General features: G+C 32.2%; 1 protein-coding gene across 4 annotated transcripts in view; it reads left to right on the top strand.

The window, feature by feature from the left end:
* The first annotated feature begins 9,476 nt into the window (after nucleotides 1-9,476).
* LOC111002141 (ephexin-1) overlaps nucleotides 9,477-17,161 on the top strand; it is a 70,672-nt gene continuing 62,987 nt past the window's right edge. For all 4 annotated transcript variants that reach the window (XM_045629086.1, XM_045629084.1, XM_045629085.1 and 1 more), the window contains exon 1: nucleotides 9,477-9,620. The gene's annotated coding sequence lies outside the window, so the exon portion shown is untranslated. The remainder of the gene's footprint in view (nucleotides 9,621-17,161) is intronic.

The raw sequence follows: 17,161 nt of genomic DNA, 5'->3' as shown, positions 1-17,161 counted from the left end.
TTTTTTTCTTTTTATTGTACCTATTTGATATCTCATTTTAATTTTTCTTCCCTGATTATTGTTATTTTGTGTGTGTGTTTTGTTTGTTATAAATGTTATGCCTGTCTATCTTTGTTGGACTTTCTTGGAGTCCATACAAAATAGATGAACAAAAGGACTGAGCTAATTACCAAAAAAGTGGATATTTGAAAGAACTTGAATTTGAATAGTCTTGAATAAAATAAATAAAATAAAAATAAAAAAATAAAATACGTTTATTTTGGAACATAAGATCATCTAGGTATCACTTATTCCACGTCAATCAATTCGAACTTGTAGGCATCCCTACTCATCGGCAAAGAAGACAGAGGGTGTAGGCCGAGAGAAAAAGCCGGCGTAAAAAACTCTCGGTAGGTACACTTTTAAAAAAGCAAATCATCAAACAATATTTAAAACAATATCTCAACACTAATGATGCAAAAGTCCAATCTCACTTGTGAATTTTTTACTGCGTATGTCTCTGAAGATGTCACTACTAGGTAAATGTTTGAGAGCCTTTTTTTAAATAATAAGGGGCAAATGGGCAGGAGGCTTATATGAAGTAACGTGATACCGCCCATGGACACTCACATTACCAGGAGGCTCGCAAGGTCCTTGCCGGCCTTTTAAGAACGCTTACGCTTCTTTAAGGATCCTAATTCGAATTGATTCGGAAATACTTCAGTGGGCAGCTCGTTCCACAAAGTAGTGGTTCTCAACCAAAAAATAGATGAAATACCAACACTGTTTCAAAAATTTTCCACATCGCTCGATGAATTAGGACACTATTTCATTCAGAAACAATAAATAAACATGTTAAAGAAACCAATTAGATAACTTAATTTGTTCAAATTGACGGGATAAAAGCCTATCAAATTAAATTAAAATCAGTTCTGCAAAACGCGAAAGCGTTACCTACAAGTTTCGAATTTTTGTTCGAAGAGGTGCAACTTTGCAGCGGTGAAGATCAAGTGAAACGGCCATTTGCAACAAGTAGTTAGGTATTCCTTAACTGATCATAGACAAACTGGAAAAAAACTTTAGGAGAACTAATCTAAATATCATAATATAATATACATATATGAGCCACTGTCTCTCTAATAAACATCCCCTTGTTCGAGGCGTGGCAGAACCTTGGGCATCATTCACACACGTAGTCCAGGAATGCGTGGCTGTGGCAGACACTACACACAAAAATGTGTGCGTGTACTAGTGTACACACGTACGAAGTGAAACCTTTCTATTATTCGAAATATTTATTTATTTATTTTTTTTTATTTTTTATTTTTTTATTTTCCATTAAATATGATCTACTATATGCAACTTTTCAGAAATGGTTAAATGTGTTAAAGTTTAACAAAATACTTTTACTATCATAGACATGAATACAAATAATACAATCATTTAATTTTACCTTATTACTACTAAGATAATTACAGAATTTCATTAATTATAATAGAATGATTACTATCATCGTTATCGTTATTATATTTTTTCCAATCAACCGTGATAGGGATAAGAAAAATCTGGCGCGTAACCGAAAAATGTGACGGTAATTTTTTTTTCAACGCCGATAAAGGTGTTACACTTCAAAAATTATCGAAGTAGTGAGGTCACTTCGTGAAGCCTGCCAAGTGCCCAGGACAGAGAACTTCTGACTGGATTAGTTAGCCTAAGTTAGTCTAAGTGCGGAAATTAGTCCACACTACTCTTAGTTTGCTCCATGAGAGATTTCGGGAACTCAAAAATTATATTTGTACAGAAAACGGTTCGTGGAATAAAAGCTCATGTCAACGTTACACCAAAGTTTGTTGACATCAAAACATTGCCAATAACGGTTATGTTGTACGCCATTTATGGCAATCCGTTTGCATGACTGACTTTGATTTCATGGAAAATCGTAACAGTTAAGAAGAATCCTGTTAATACTTTAATTAAAATGTTCAAATCACACTTCAAATGCCAAATAAGTAGGGCATTTTTGTACATTATTGCACTAGTACCTAATATTTTTTTTAAAACCACAGTTTATCTCAAAATAGAGGAACACTCCTATGTTGAGGAAATTTCCATAAACACATAATAAATAATCTAATTATATACAATAATTAATAAAAATATTTGTATTTTTTTAAGTTAAACTATTATTCTACAAAATTGAGTGATTTGCATAGAAATAAAATGAAGAACAACGCAGAATTTTTTTACGTCCACAGAATAATATGTAAGCAGAACCACAGGTTTCCCGCCATGTCATACTCAAGTTATAACTTATATCTTGTTCTTTTCCATCGCTGAACACGACTGAAAGCACTTGAATGTAGTTGAAATTTAATAATTATTGGATAAAAGTAGAAACGAAATCTTACACTTTCGTAAAAATTAATCACTAATGGCACATTGTTACTAAAATAACTCATCCATAAAATATATACATATATATCATAATAGTGTCTCAATTTCGTGGAGACTCGAGACAAATTATGAATATATAGGTCCATTTTATATGTATCTAAAGTCTCATAAGAAGATAGAATGAAAGAATGAAATATTGAAGGTCATGTTTATTTGAAAACTAGGTGAATGGCATAGTTTTCTCAAATGTGCAATGTCAGCTATTAAATTTAATGAGCTTTCGCTTTTAGCATAATTTCAAATGTTTTAAATGAAACTTTTAAATTTGGTGATGTTGTATGTCACTAAATTATTGTAATATACTCGCGAATCACATTATTTTATAAAATATCCCGACTTTGAACGTGTTGACGTTTGCTGCCTGTTGTACTTTATTTCGGAATCCTACAGCTAACATAAATGTTAGTACCTGGATGACCGAGTTTTGCTCGGTATTTTTTTCTTTTTATAAATTGTGTTTTTTGGAAATTATATTTAAGTACGAATAACATACTAATAAAATTATGAAATATGAATATAATTATCGAATAAAGATAATTAATTATATTCAAATTTAAGTTTTTATTTGACTGACATCTTTAAACAAGCAATTCTATGTTTAAGTTAATAAAACAGGAATAAAATTACATTTTCTAGAAATGATTCCTAGCTAGGTCGATTTATCGCCCCCGAAACACCCCGTATACTAAATTTCATGAAAATCGTTGGAGCCGATTCCGAGATTCCAATTATATATATATATATATATATATATATATACAAGAATTGCTCGTTTAAAGATATAAGATATAATAAAAAAGAGTTAGGTGTGGCCTGCTCAAATATATTTCGCCATTGCAATTGTAGCTTCGGTGGCATCATCGTAAATTAAAGACAGACAAACGAAATCAAATTAAACCACAAATTAAATATTATCTTAGAAGTAGTGTACAATAAGGGAAATATATTATGTTAGTTAAATTGCGCCTATTGTACCAACTTACTTATCGTTACTCCATTAAAAAGAATACGTTGTTGTTCCATCAGCACTAATTTTTTTCACTGATTTCTGCTCATACGATACTCATACAAACACCAGGATTCTGTAAGAGGCAATAATTAACATTAGAACACCTGGCTAATTTATACGAGAACGTGTTCTGCATTTGGAGGAAGAAAGCGCTTAGGATTATTTTGCAATTGCCTCGCAACGCGATGTTGGGCGAATAAGAAATGGTCGTAACATAACTGTTGACTGCGCTTCGCATTTTAAGTATTGTTTACATATAAAATACGATGCTTAAAACATAATAAAATATTTAATGTCAATAAAGAAAACCTAATTATAACTTACCTAAGTCTTGACTCCGAATTCCAAATACAAGATCATGATGAAAGCATTGTTAAAATGCCTCTCAAGTTCTGGTATTTTTAATCTATTTTATATATGTTTTGTTTTTTGATAAAAAAAATTTTTTGTAACATTTTTGGCATGTTTAATTTTCATATGAGTGAATAAATAAAATTATTAAACTGAACAACTGTTGCTTTATTTTGTGCACTGTGTATGAACGATTTTGTGTTTATTATTATTAATTTTTTAGTAAGTTTTATTTTCATTTTAATAATCATATTTTGCTGTACATTTGTAAGAGAAGGCTCTTTTCGTTCACCTTTCATCACTAATTAACTATTTTACCAATTAAAATATCTACTATTACCAATACTTATCGAATTAATTATACTCGCGTGCATTTCATTAATTTTCAGCATTTAAATGATGTCAGAGAAAGTGTTAATTTGCTTTTTTATAGTTGCGTAAGCTTTGACTAAGATAATTGAAGTCTGCATTGGAATATTGATTGTGTAACTGTATAGGATATTTAATTAAAATCATTCAAATAATATTCTCGGAGAACAACCAGTATTTTCATTATTATTATATATAATTAATATTATTTTTATAATTAATAATTATCATTAATATTAATTAATATCTCTTTATATATAAAATTCTCTCGTCACAATGTGAGTTCCCATACTCCTCCGAAACGGCTCGACCGATTCTTATGAAATTTATTATGCATATTCATTAGGTCTAAATATGCATAATATCTATCTATCGAACTCCTAAGCGATAAGGGGTGTCCACTGTCCAGCGCAATAATTTATTTTTATTTTTAGGCAGTGTTTCTTTATTATATTTATGATACAGCATACAAAAATACAACAATCCTTAATTTTCACCCCTAAACCTAACCCGTATTTTTCATTTGTTCATTAAAAGCTTATCACATGAACTCTTGAGGTTCACATAGAGAAAAATTCATAGATCGACCCAAAACAGTTTTCATCCCGGAAAACTCTCTCTGGGGTAGAATAGAAAAATGTTCCATGTTGATAAGTACCTACTAAAAAGGTAGTATGGCCACTAATGTAATTAATAGGAGAAACGATGTTCGACTGGCAGCAAATGGCAATATTTATGTCTTGAATAAAATTTTATTTATGTCTAAATTTATTTATGGATGGATTTTGTTTATTCCATTGTGCATGGCGCACGTTGAAAACATTTTTTTAAGAAAAAGTATAGTTATATAGTCATTTTTTCCATGCCACAGGCCATTTTTTCACGAAAATCTATAACTGCAAGTATGTGGTTGAAAAGTTGTTTATGCGTGCAATTTCTACAATTCTCTCCATAAGGGAATAAATAATACATAGTATGTGTAAAATCTTATAGAATTGCATTGTTGATCCGTAACAATTCGAATAATAATAATTATAAAATGATATCTCAAAAAACATACTACATTTATATATACATACATTAAATTAGGACAATTTATTTTCATTAAAATGAAGATATTTAATCTTTCAATCTGTATATGGTAGGTACAAAAAAACATACTAATTAATAGGAAAACAAAAAATAATCTTAATATGCAACTAATGGAATCACGTTAGCAAATAATTATACAAACAGTGAAGTCACTGCAAAATCCTAGTAACCTTGCATATTGTTTGAACTACCAGTTAGTAAACATTTGTAGGTCAAAGACAGTTTAGTTTTTTAATAGGTATATGTTCAGCGTCGTTCATTTCAGCGGCTGATAAACAGAACAGGCGTATGTAGCTTATATAGGCCACATTTCACATAACATCAGGTGGGATTTTAACCAAACAACGGACCAGTTCTGTATTAAAAAAGCGAACATTCAAACGCATTTCTGTGTGTATCTTGAGGACATAAACTTTTGCTGAATTTATTTCAGGCCTTATTCTTTAATCATATTATTTTCATTAAATCGTATAAAGAGAATTAATTATCAAAACACTAAGTAGATTATGAATTCAGTTTGAGCTAGACCTATGCACCATAAAAAAATCATGGCAAATTTGTTAAAACACATTAATTGTGAAATTATTAAAATAAGGTACAAATTTTTGACATTAACCTAACCTAGACGTGATTCGAGAAATTCTATTCGATTTTGTGACCTCTTTGTTAGATCTAAGCCAGCTTCGAATTGAATATATTCCACGACTAAAACACGAAGAAAAGACCCAAAATGTTATAAACCTAAAAAGTTGTTTACTTAAACATCACGATAATTGTATCTTAGAAATCTTCACACGTTTTGCGAGAGCGCTTTACTCTCAAATTGATGGTCGAAGTTCGAACCGTTACAAATGAATCACCATCTTAACTTGTTTACATTTCTACTATTCTTAAAGGTCAGTTTAAATAGCTAAATTATCGAGCCGGTAATAAATGATAGACTAAAATTATTTCGATAAAAGAATTTTTCGGTAGATGTAGTGGAATTAGTACAATATATTTTGAAATACTTGTGTGTAATATTTATAGTATAGTAAAAATAAATGTAATTAATACATTACTTTTCTCAGATCCGAGTGGAGTGGGGTCATAGTAGCGGTGCCGCCAACTCGAATCCGAGCTAGCATCGCGTTCATTTCTTTAAACCATTGCCATAGCTAGCTCTCGGATCCGAGATTTCGGCATCCATTGTGCTATATGCCGACCACTCGGATCTGAAAAATGTTTTTTGATAAAAATGATAATATACATATTAGCAAACATTCATATTTACTTAATCAAATTTCGCCATAAAATGTTATGGTTTCCGGCTATTACTATGTATCCATAGTTTAAGCATTAACTTTTAACATTTGAAGGAATGATACAGGAAGATATTAAATTCATGATCAATAAAGACTTTACAATCTCTTGTTTCTTTTTTCTACTTCTCGACACATTGTGCTATCGGCTCCCAATGGAAGTCCAGTATATCACTTCAACTTTGCCAATTCCCCATAATACTGGCAACGCTTCATACAATAAAAGATGTTATTAAAAAAATGAAATATAAAAAAGTATTTTACTACAGATATATTATACATGTGTAGAAATGTGTGAATGCCTGCCTATCTGTTTCTAAATTAGTATATAGCTGATTTAAATCACAAAGGATCTAAATATAAATTTCAGTTTCCGAGTTTATGGACAAACACCACAGAAAATATCTTCCTTGCTAAATAAATACGTATCGCAATTCAGCGATTTCTCCCAGCATTAAAGGTACACTACCACAGGAACCAAACTGTATTTATTTATTTATTAACACTCCGTTGCATTACATAAAAGAAAAAAAATAAACATAATTTAATGAAAAGCAACTGGCGGCGTTATCGCTTTATATTTTTTTTCACTATTTAATTATTCTAATGTAGGTTAATATTGTAAATAACAGATCATAAGCTAATCTTATGCCTCTTAACTATTAGCATTGTTCCGTTTCCCGTTGATCTCAGGTGTTACATATATATTACATCATTCATTGTTACACCCAAAATTAGATAACATTTACCATGTCAACGATGGGAATAAACTTTCAGTTTCTACGTAATCTATTGTGATGTCTTTTTAATATTTAACGCCATTTGTCGGAGAAATTTGATTGTCAATAGTAGGCGATAATGTCGATAATTTTATAAACTCCATTATGTAATCTGTGCTTTCTCTCTTTTTCTGATAAGTTTACTTTTCAGAAGTCGAAACTTTAGTAACTACAGATTTACTGGAAGCCTTTGTTGAGAATTTGACGTCGGGGTCTTTTTTTAGTGTTAGAGGTACACAAATGAAAACCGAAAATAGTAATCACTGTGTTTATTATCGGCACTGTCTTACAAGGTTTTAGAGCAACTGACCTGATCCACGTGCCAAATGGAATTAAGAAATTACAATATAGACATAATTACACCTCTACACTTTATTTATATGAATTTGAATTTGTGAGAATGTTGTTTCTGTATCTAACTCTGTACTCGGGAATTGTAGCAGCAGCAAGATTTCTGGAAGTGTCTATGGGTGGCAACTGGCAAGCAATCGATCACTTCATTCCTACACCAATTGAATAAAGTGCTAGCCACCGCCCGTGTAACGATGGGTGCTTAGGTGTATCCAAGCACGCAGCGTCGTTTACTTGAAAAAGTCATATCCATTCGCAAATTCATCTGGCAGCTGGTTCTAAAAAGAGATGGTGCTGGCAGAAAATCAAATCACGCATCAATAAGCCGTATGTTGTCAGACGTCAAGAGTATTGAGATGGCAACACTTCATGCAATAAAACACTTAGTTGCATTGCATAAAATATTTTCCTCACAGTCCGATGATTGAATGACAGCGGACGTCTGAACATAACTCCAGAACACTCCTCATGATATATTCGTTAGCAGACGGAACCAAAGCCAACCAAAACCGATAAGAACGAGCGGGGTCGTCGTCGAACTGAAAAAAATAACTACTTGTTATTAAACATGATCCAATAGATGCTGATGATAGCTCATGCCATAAATGGCTGTCACTATCTTACGTTGGCTTAATATTAGTGAAAACCAATCGAAAGGTGTTAATTGTAAGTCTGTAGTGTTCAATGTGTACTTCAAATGACCTCAGAATTTTAAACCATGTCACGCCCAGTTACGTCCCCATAAGCTGATAAACGTTTCAAATCTCATTATTATTCAACCTTACATCTATTTATGCGGTGTGTCAATTGTTTAACATGTACTTTCTCTTTTAGCAATGTCCATAGCCCCTACATGCAATACGTCCTCTCGTATCGATCTTTTTCCACTAACACATATAAAACCTTTTTTTAATGACATCTCGCTGTTGGCCTTAAGGGCCTTTACACTTCAGCACGGGCTGTTTTTGCGAGCTTAGCTCAGCCTAAAAGGGTGGGGTTCCCGCGACTCGCGCAAGGGAGTCTCCTGTGAGAATCGAACCTCGGCTTGAGCCGTCGCGGGGGGCTCAATCGCCTGAAGGGCAGGACGGAAGCTCACTGGAGTAAGCGAAGTACTAAGTAAAGGTCCTTGCCTTCCCCGGCGAAGGCGGTTTTTTACCCTAGTCTGATGTTTATTGCTACTGTTTTAAATTTGTCATTTGCTATTGTGATTGGATCATCCGGATCCGTTAATATGTGTCGGGGCCTCCTGCGAGCCTTTTTAGTCGGGAAGGACTTATAAAAGACCTTCAACGAATATTATATAATTGCTTTCTTTGAGAACTATTTTGTGAAGTAAAATATATTGATCAATCACGCTCATGATGGCCTTCTGTATTCACCACCGTACCAATAGAACACACCTTTAGGTATCGAAACGTGCTAATGTTGTTATCCTTCACCATACGAGCATGTTTTTTATTGCAAGCATCTAGTTCCAATGGTGCCTGGTTCGACACTTCAAGGTAGTCGCGCGCTTGTAATAAAAAAATGCAAGATAATATTAATTTTTTTTATATATTTAAGTGTATGTTAATGTATATAGCGATAAAGTTTACAATGGTTTACAGTAGTTGTGGTAATAGAAAATGATAATTAAGTCGAGATATAATTTGTTGTGAATTAACAACAAAAACAAAACAATATTAAACTACTGTATATTGTAGTCTAACGCTAAAGCTGTTTTATGTCAAGTGTCACCCACATCGGGCGCCGATTGCCGCCCGCTGCGCCTGCGCACCTCAGTACCTAACAATCAGTGCGCAGACACGTACGCGTTTTATTGACAGTGTTCTATAAAAATGTGATCGTGACTATCTTCCCTTTATATATAATAAAGAGATAGATAGTGTGTGTATTGTTGGATGTTTCTTATGGTTTTCTTCTTGGATTTCCAAGGTATGTACTAAGGTGCGCCATTACGTCAAAGCGGTGGCATTTTTTTAATGTTTTATGTGAATTCAATGTCATTGGCATGTAATGAGGCAATAGATTGCGTAAAATTACTTATCTTGACATTTTTTAAGTACTAGAAACTAAATTTTTATCGGTTAAGGCTCTGTCAAGGTCCCAAACGCAAGCGGTTAAAACGAAACAACATCCTACTCAAATTCAATAGCAAACAAAATCACCAATTTGTCAAATTTCAACATCACTTAGCTAATATACAGGGTGCGTTTAAAAGTCATGCATTAGTCTACATAGATATTCTTCATAGGTTGTTCTTAAAAAACAATGTTTACTTTAAAGTTTGAAGACCCGAGACCGCAATATGAAAAGCTAAATTCTGGCCTTTTTTTAAATAAAGTTCGTCTACATTATGTAGGCGAATTCTTCCTACATTACTACATGAATCCTTTGAATATAGTAGAAATTTCACCGAGTACTTTCAGAATATTTTGTGTATATATTGTTAGTTATAAGATGTAGGAATATAAGTTTAATTTTTTAATGTTTGTATGTAGGATAGTTGGTGTGGGAAATATTTTGTAATACTATCGCATTAGTAGTAAAAAAAATTACTGGAATCAATAAATTTTCTATCTACATTTAAATTGGTAAATTAACTATGCAATACTTATGCTTTACAATAATAATAATGTAATAATTGTACATTATCGGACGTATTCATAAACCTTAATTGAATTTTTTGTCACGTTTACTCAAAATTAGTGATAAGGAGCAATATTCAATAGCTGTTTTACGTTCTTCATACTGATGTAGCCCCGGCGGCTAATCGTTAAGACTGGCCATTAATGTTTTCAGGTCCTCGTTCCTTTTTTTTTTATACACCATCTTCCTACACCCTTCATCGTTTGTGTATTTTTTATTTCACCAGGTTTTAGTTTATGCCTATATGTACGTTTAAGCGTATACAAGATCTCACAATGTAATTATGCTAAATGGTTTAAATGGAGACAAACAAACTGTTTATATCTTAAAATAAACATCGGAACGGGTTTCAGTAACTGTGCTGCGTTTCTTGTGACCGTTTTAATCAGGTAAAAGTGATGTGTGACTATTAAATTCATACAAAAAATTATGTAAATTCCTCATAATTTCACACGTATTCTAGTCACCAACGCCTCGAAAAAAGTATGATACTAATATTTCATTTCGGAACTAGTCGTCGTTATTAAAAAGCCTCGATAAATGAACTAGGTAGGTATCTACAATACAATCAACTCGTTCTTGAAATTGTATGAACTATTCAGGTATCTAATAGCCAAAAGTATTTATAAAAATTATACACCGAATGAACCTTCGTATCCAAATGTAAAAAAATACTTTTATTTTGGAACATAAGATCATCAGGGTATCACTTATTCCACGTAACTAAACTCGAACCTGTAGGCATCCCTACTCATCGGCAAAGAAGACAGAAGATGTAGGCCGAGAGAAAAAGCCGGCGAAAAAACTCTCGGTACTCTTTTAAAAAAGCAAATCATCAAACAATACTACAATATTTAAAACAAATATAGCAAATTAATTAGAAGAGTATGTGGGCATGACGCTTCGTTTATAACGCCGGACTCATAGTATATTAAGTACAAAGTCTAGAAAATGACATATGTATAAAAATATGTGTGGTTTACACAGCTGAATTATTCAGGTCGATACTTGTGATAACTTTTATATTAATATAATTACGTGGCTGTCTTACAATTGAAATTATATAAAATGGAAATGTAAGCGAATACATGTTCTCAAACTACATATTTTCGATCTAAACCTCTAATTCAACCACCTTTTTTGTCCCATGCCCCAGCTTCGTATTTCTAAAATTCTTATAGTCACTTGAACATAGAAATGTGTAAAAAAATCAAATAGAGCAGAGTTCCCGTGGGGCGTTGCCCACGTTGGGAAACATCTAGTTGGTAAGACCCAGAAAGGAACTCAAACAAGTTCAAACTTAGGTATAATTACTTTTACGAAAACCACGATTGAAGACACCGCTAGGTATACAAAATCAAATCTTAATACCGAAAAATAGTACAAACAATATTAGCTACAAACAGGCAAGACTACATTGATATTCTGTAGACGTACGCACATTTTGGATTGGGTTTTTCATTTCATTGTACCGATGTTCCGTTCTTTTGTCTTTGAAATATGTTTTATTATATTTTATACTGAGTTTATTTGTTGTTTTATTAGACCAAAATAGTACAATGTAACCCTTGTTTCATAATACGTTTTACAGTCTTACCTATAGTAGAAATATCTTCACAAAGTAATACTTAAAAAAAATAGAAACAACTCCAAAATGCACAAAAAGTATTACATAATGTTTCTTATTTTTATTGGTGTAGCGTGCGGCTCTCGTCTCTGAGGTCGTAGGTTCGATCACTGGCTATGCCACAACAGAATTTTCTATGTATTTTAGCGGGAACGGTGAAGGAAAACATCGTAAGTCAAAAAGTAGCCGGCGTCAGGCACAGGAGGCTGATCACACGCTTATTAAATTGACAAAATATCAAAAAACATGCAGAGATATAAGGCTTACACCTAATAAAGGTTGTAGCGGCATTGATTTATTTTCTTGATTCATCTTGCAAGAGAATTAAAGTCTTAATTAATTTATACGTAAAGATCCTATTAAATAAAAATATGTTTAAATTTATTGTTTTGGGAGAACGGGCTTGTTTTTACTTAATTAGTACATAATTTCCGGATTATAGACAACTAGTGACCCGCCCCAGCTTCCCACGGGTGCAATGCTGATGAAAAGCAGGTTTTTATTATGTATTGTTATTTCCGTCGCTGGAAAGCTCCGATAATATACGCGACATATACCATATAGATATATACCGTCAGGGACTTTTCTGTAGACCTTTTCAATGTGTGCAATACTTAGTACATTATTTTGATAAAACTCGTAGGGTTCAGCCTGCGTTTGCAATGCAAGCGGACAAAAATGTAATTATTTACGACATCACATTAGAAACCTCAAAAATAACAGTACTTCTCCACTATTTAATGGATGTTATTATACATACATATAAAACTTCCTCTTGAATCACTCTATCTATTAAAAAAATCCGCATCAAAATCCGTTGCGTAGTTTCAAAGATTTAAGCATACAAAGGGACATAGGGAAGAGAAAGCGACTTTGTTTTATACTATGTAGTGATGATGTAAAGATCCTATTTAATAAAAATATGTTTAAATTTATTGTTTATGGGAGAATGGACTTGTATTTACTTAATTAGTACATAATTTCCGTATTTTCATTATAGACACTATTAGAAATTTCGTCACAGATTATGATACCTATAAATACCGCATACTAAAATTTACATACGCTGGTGGAAGTAACAGTCTCTTCCCTTCTGATTTGCGTTGTCTGCCGGATTTCCATCTTTTTTTGCACAATTTGTGAATTCTGTTACGTGCAATGATATAACAGTTTAAAGAAGTGTCGGTTACATAATTCGGCCATTTCTTTAAAGAACTTTTTCTCGACGCTCGCTTTTCATATTACTTTGACGTTTAAATGTTTTTGTAAAGCCCCGAGTTATCGAACCTAACATTAGTTATGTAACATGTAATTAATTTAGTAAATAAATATAATGTTTAAAGATCTTTATTTCTCATTAAAAAAAAAAATTACATGAGAAACTTAAGTAATATTAATATGTATATATATGAGCGAGATACACGTCGCCATTAGCCGTCTCAAATTTAGTCTACTATGTTCACACTAACATGCATCTTTAATGCCTTTTTGAAATAAATACAACCATAAACAAAATGAAAACTATCTTCACTTGAAGCCAAAATTAGCCCTTTAATCACTAACACACTCATAAATTGAATTTAACTTTCTCGTTTCCAATTTGTCCAATAATAATTCAAAATTCAATATCAATATATTAACAATAAACCAATATATCCAATATTCCTATTGCTTGTAAAAAAAACTTTCACTTTTGTGGGTAGAAAATATGCATAGACCAACATTGTTTGTACATAAGGAGGTACTTGCCCTAAGATTTGAGCCCCGCCCTTACATGTATAATTTATTCGATCATAACTTTTCTTTTACTTACAACAATGCAAAAATGCAATAAGCAAGTAACCATCTGAAGGCGATATTAAAGTTCTGCAGAACAATTAAAAACATTTTTAAGGTTATATATATGATCGCTAAAAAAATTTAATTAATCAACGTACTATAAGCCACAATTAGTTAAATAATGTTTTGTCCACTTTATTCAATTGTAAAGTGACACAAGAGTGATAAGGACAAAACATTCATTTGTTGAAACATGTGGAGTTTATTACCGGTGCACTATAGTCAGGTACAATGTAAATATATGATTAACGACGTGTTATGAACGGATATGGAAATTCGCGAAGCTCATTCACATCCGGTGAAATGTTTGAGTACAAACAATATATTTTACGCCGCTATATAACGTTAAATCTTTGTGTACACAGTATAACTTTCTTTTTAAGTAAAATACGCATCTTTCGTATTAAACCCGTTCCATAATCCTCCACAGGAACCGGAAAAATATAATAATAACCCTCTTGAATAAATAATCTTTAAATAACGTAGCTTTTTCCAATTATACCGATAATTACAGAATGTGGGTTATTATTATTATTTATTTAAACACACTAGCAGTTTAATAAACTGATGCGCGCGTATTTTGAGATTTGGAGTAAATATCCAATCCATTTTTAAAAGAGATCAATGATGGTGCACTGACTAACTCAAACTCAAAAATATCTTTATTCATTTAGGTATACATGTAAACTTATGAACGTCAAAAAAAAAACAAATGAAATTAATTGTAAATTTACATTTACTACCAGTTCGCAAGTCAAGGGCGTAGAGCTGGTAAGATTACACTTTCCGGAAGAACTAAGGGATCTTAGCGATTATAGTTAGACTTTTAAAGCATTGGCTTATTTCTTTTGCAACCCAAAAGCCTTGTTTTAGGACTTTTGCGACCACTTACTGGTCTCTCGGGAGGTCCGACTCAAGCCTGCAGCCTACTGGAAACTTTCACAAATATACAAATAATATTAATATTCAACTACGTACTAATCTAAATTTTTATAACAAACAAATGTGTTAATAAGAATTAGCTATGGAGTGAAACCATCTAGCGTTATTCGGAACGTATAAAAACTTTACGAAAATAGCTAATGTGGTCTCTGGCATGATGACCAGCGCTGTGGAACATTCTGCTCCTCAACATAATGCTGAGCCAAGACCTATTACAGCCACAGCACACACGCATTACATACTTGAGACCGACCGAATGGGAAAAGGAAAAAATATATATATATCTGTCATTATAATTGATTATTATCATATTTAATTTTTTATATTTGATAATTGTTATTTTGTGTGTTTATGTGTGTGTTTTTGTTTGTAATAAATGTCTATGTCTATACTTGTGTGTCGCGAGCTTGACTAAAATATGCACCGCGATTTCCAGCAATTATCCCATCTGTCGAAACATACAAACACTCATAACGAAACGTAAAATATGACGACAAACCCGAATAACCACATATTTAAATATTTTAAAACTGGAATCACAAGAACAAGTGTTTAGCTATTTCCGTTGATATTAAATGCAGTTTATGCGTGCCCGGATGTGCTTTATCTTTTACCCCAGATACACTATTTAAAAGAGGCTTAGGAATTGTTTAATTTGCAATATAATTCTACTTGTGTGGACACGTCAGCCCCGTCTCACCGGCAAAGTAGACGCGTCAACTTTAGTTTTTAAATAGGTTTTAATTTTCTATTTATCAATTTTGATTTATTTTATTATTACTATGTAAGTTATGAATATTCTAAATATGGTTTATTTGTGTGATGGAAATAAATAAGACTTTTTTTTCGAATTATCGAGGCCACACATTAGTTACCATTTGTATAAGTTGTTTTTATTCCATTTTTTTGGTTTTTTGTTATGTCTAGCTATATATGATTGTAAAAAAAAAGAAAGTTCGAACGCGGGATTGGGTTGAGGATCGTACTTTTAATCGTTTAAAATATATTACTTTATTTATGAGAATCAAACATTTGGATAAATAGAGTTATCACTTTAGTCTAGATCTATCTATCTATCAGATCTAGAACTTAGCTAACGCTGTCCCCATAACTATCAAAACCGTTAGTTCTGTGATGAGCTTGTTAAGTATTTCGTTCGCATTACATGATCGGTATATGTCCTAGTACATAAAACATGGTTGATATATTTTCACCAATATACTATGGGCTTCAAGGAGGCTAGGAAGGACTTTGCTAGATTAATTTGCTCTATTAAGATTCAAATAAGATTAACATAAACTAACAAAACAATTTTATTGATAATTTTGATATTTCTTCCATATTCTGGTGTATAAAACGTAATATAAAATTATTCTTTAGTCTCTTCATTTCTGTAGGTCGTGTTCAGCCGCATATTTTACTTAGGGTCCTTCAAGAAAAGAGCGTACGAATTCTTAAAAAGCCGACAACGCACTAGCGAGCCCTCTGGTCCTAAAAAATCTCCACTCTCCCCTGTTCTGTGTAAGCCTCTACGGCACCTGGGTGATGGTAAGTCCTGTAAGGGTTTTTACTTGATTAACCCAGAAGGTAGGGGATTGGCCTCGAGATATCCCTCTAATCCGCCAGTATCTATATGATAAACTTTTTGGAACCTCTGCATGTAGCCCAAAAAAAACTCGAAAGACGATTTTTACCTGGTACCGTATTAGACATCGCTTAAAGTTAAGGAATAAGCAACAAAACAAAATGAATAATTAGAATTCTTTACATTTCCATGTGAAGGTTTTGTCCTTTGCGAATTTTCCTTTAGCAATGCTATTTTATGTGTCATGCAAATCAAGGAATCGCAAATCAATTACGTACGCTTTTAGAATATTGCCTAAGCAGCCTAAAGAAATAATACTATTATTTATTACGAGTCTTTCCTTACTACTTGTTTGTCTCTGTTTAAATCTGTCCATAGAGTTTCGCGCGCGGAAATATGAAGAGGCTTTTCCGACTTTTATTGGTCCCTAATTTGATTAAAAAAATATACTAATGATAGGCCGACTAGTGAAGTAGTAGTCAGTTAAACAGTTTAACCATAAAAAAAAACTAACATAATATATGTTTACCAACATTAATAACAAAAAAATATAAAATATAATAATAAATTAAATTCTGTAATAATCTTAGTAGTATAAGGTAAAATAAAATAATTGTATTATTTGTATATGAATTAGAGGCTTCCATTATCATACACATGCGTCTATGATTATAAAAGTCTTTTGTTCATCTAATATATCTTTATATAACCAATTTCTGTTAAGATGCATGTAGAAGTTCAATTTTCGAAAAATAAGGTCATAAAAATGTTTCACTTCTTATGTGTGTATACTAGTACACGCACACATTTATTTTTGTTATGACATTTTCTTTG

This window comes from Pieris rapae, chromosome 8, assembly GCF_905147795.1.
Source record: "Pieris rapae chromosome 8, ilPieRapa1.1, whole genome shotgun sequence".
NCBI classification, from domain to species: Eukaryota; Metazoa; Arthropoda; class Insecta; order Lepidoptera; family Pieridae; genus Pieris; species Pieris rapae.
This window is presented reverse-complemented; position numbering and strand designations above follow the sequence as displayed.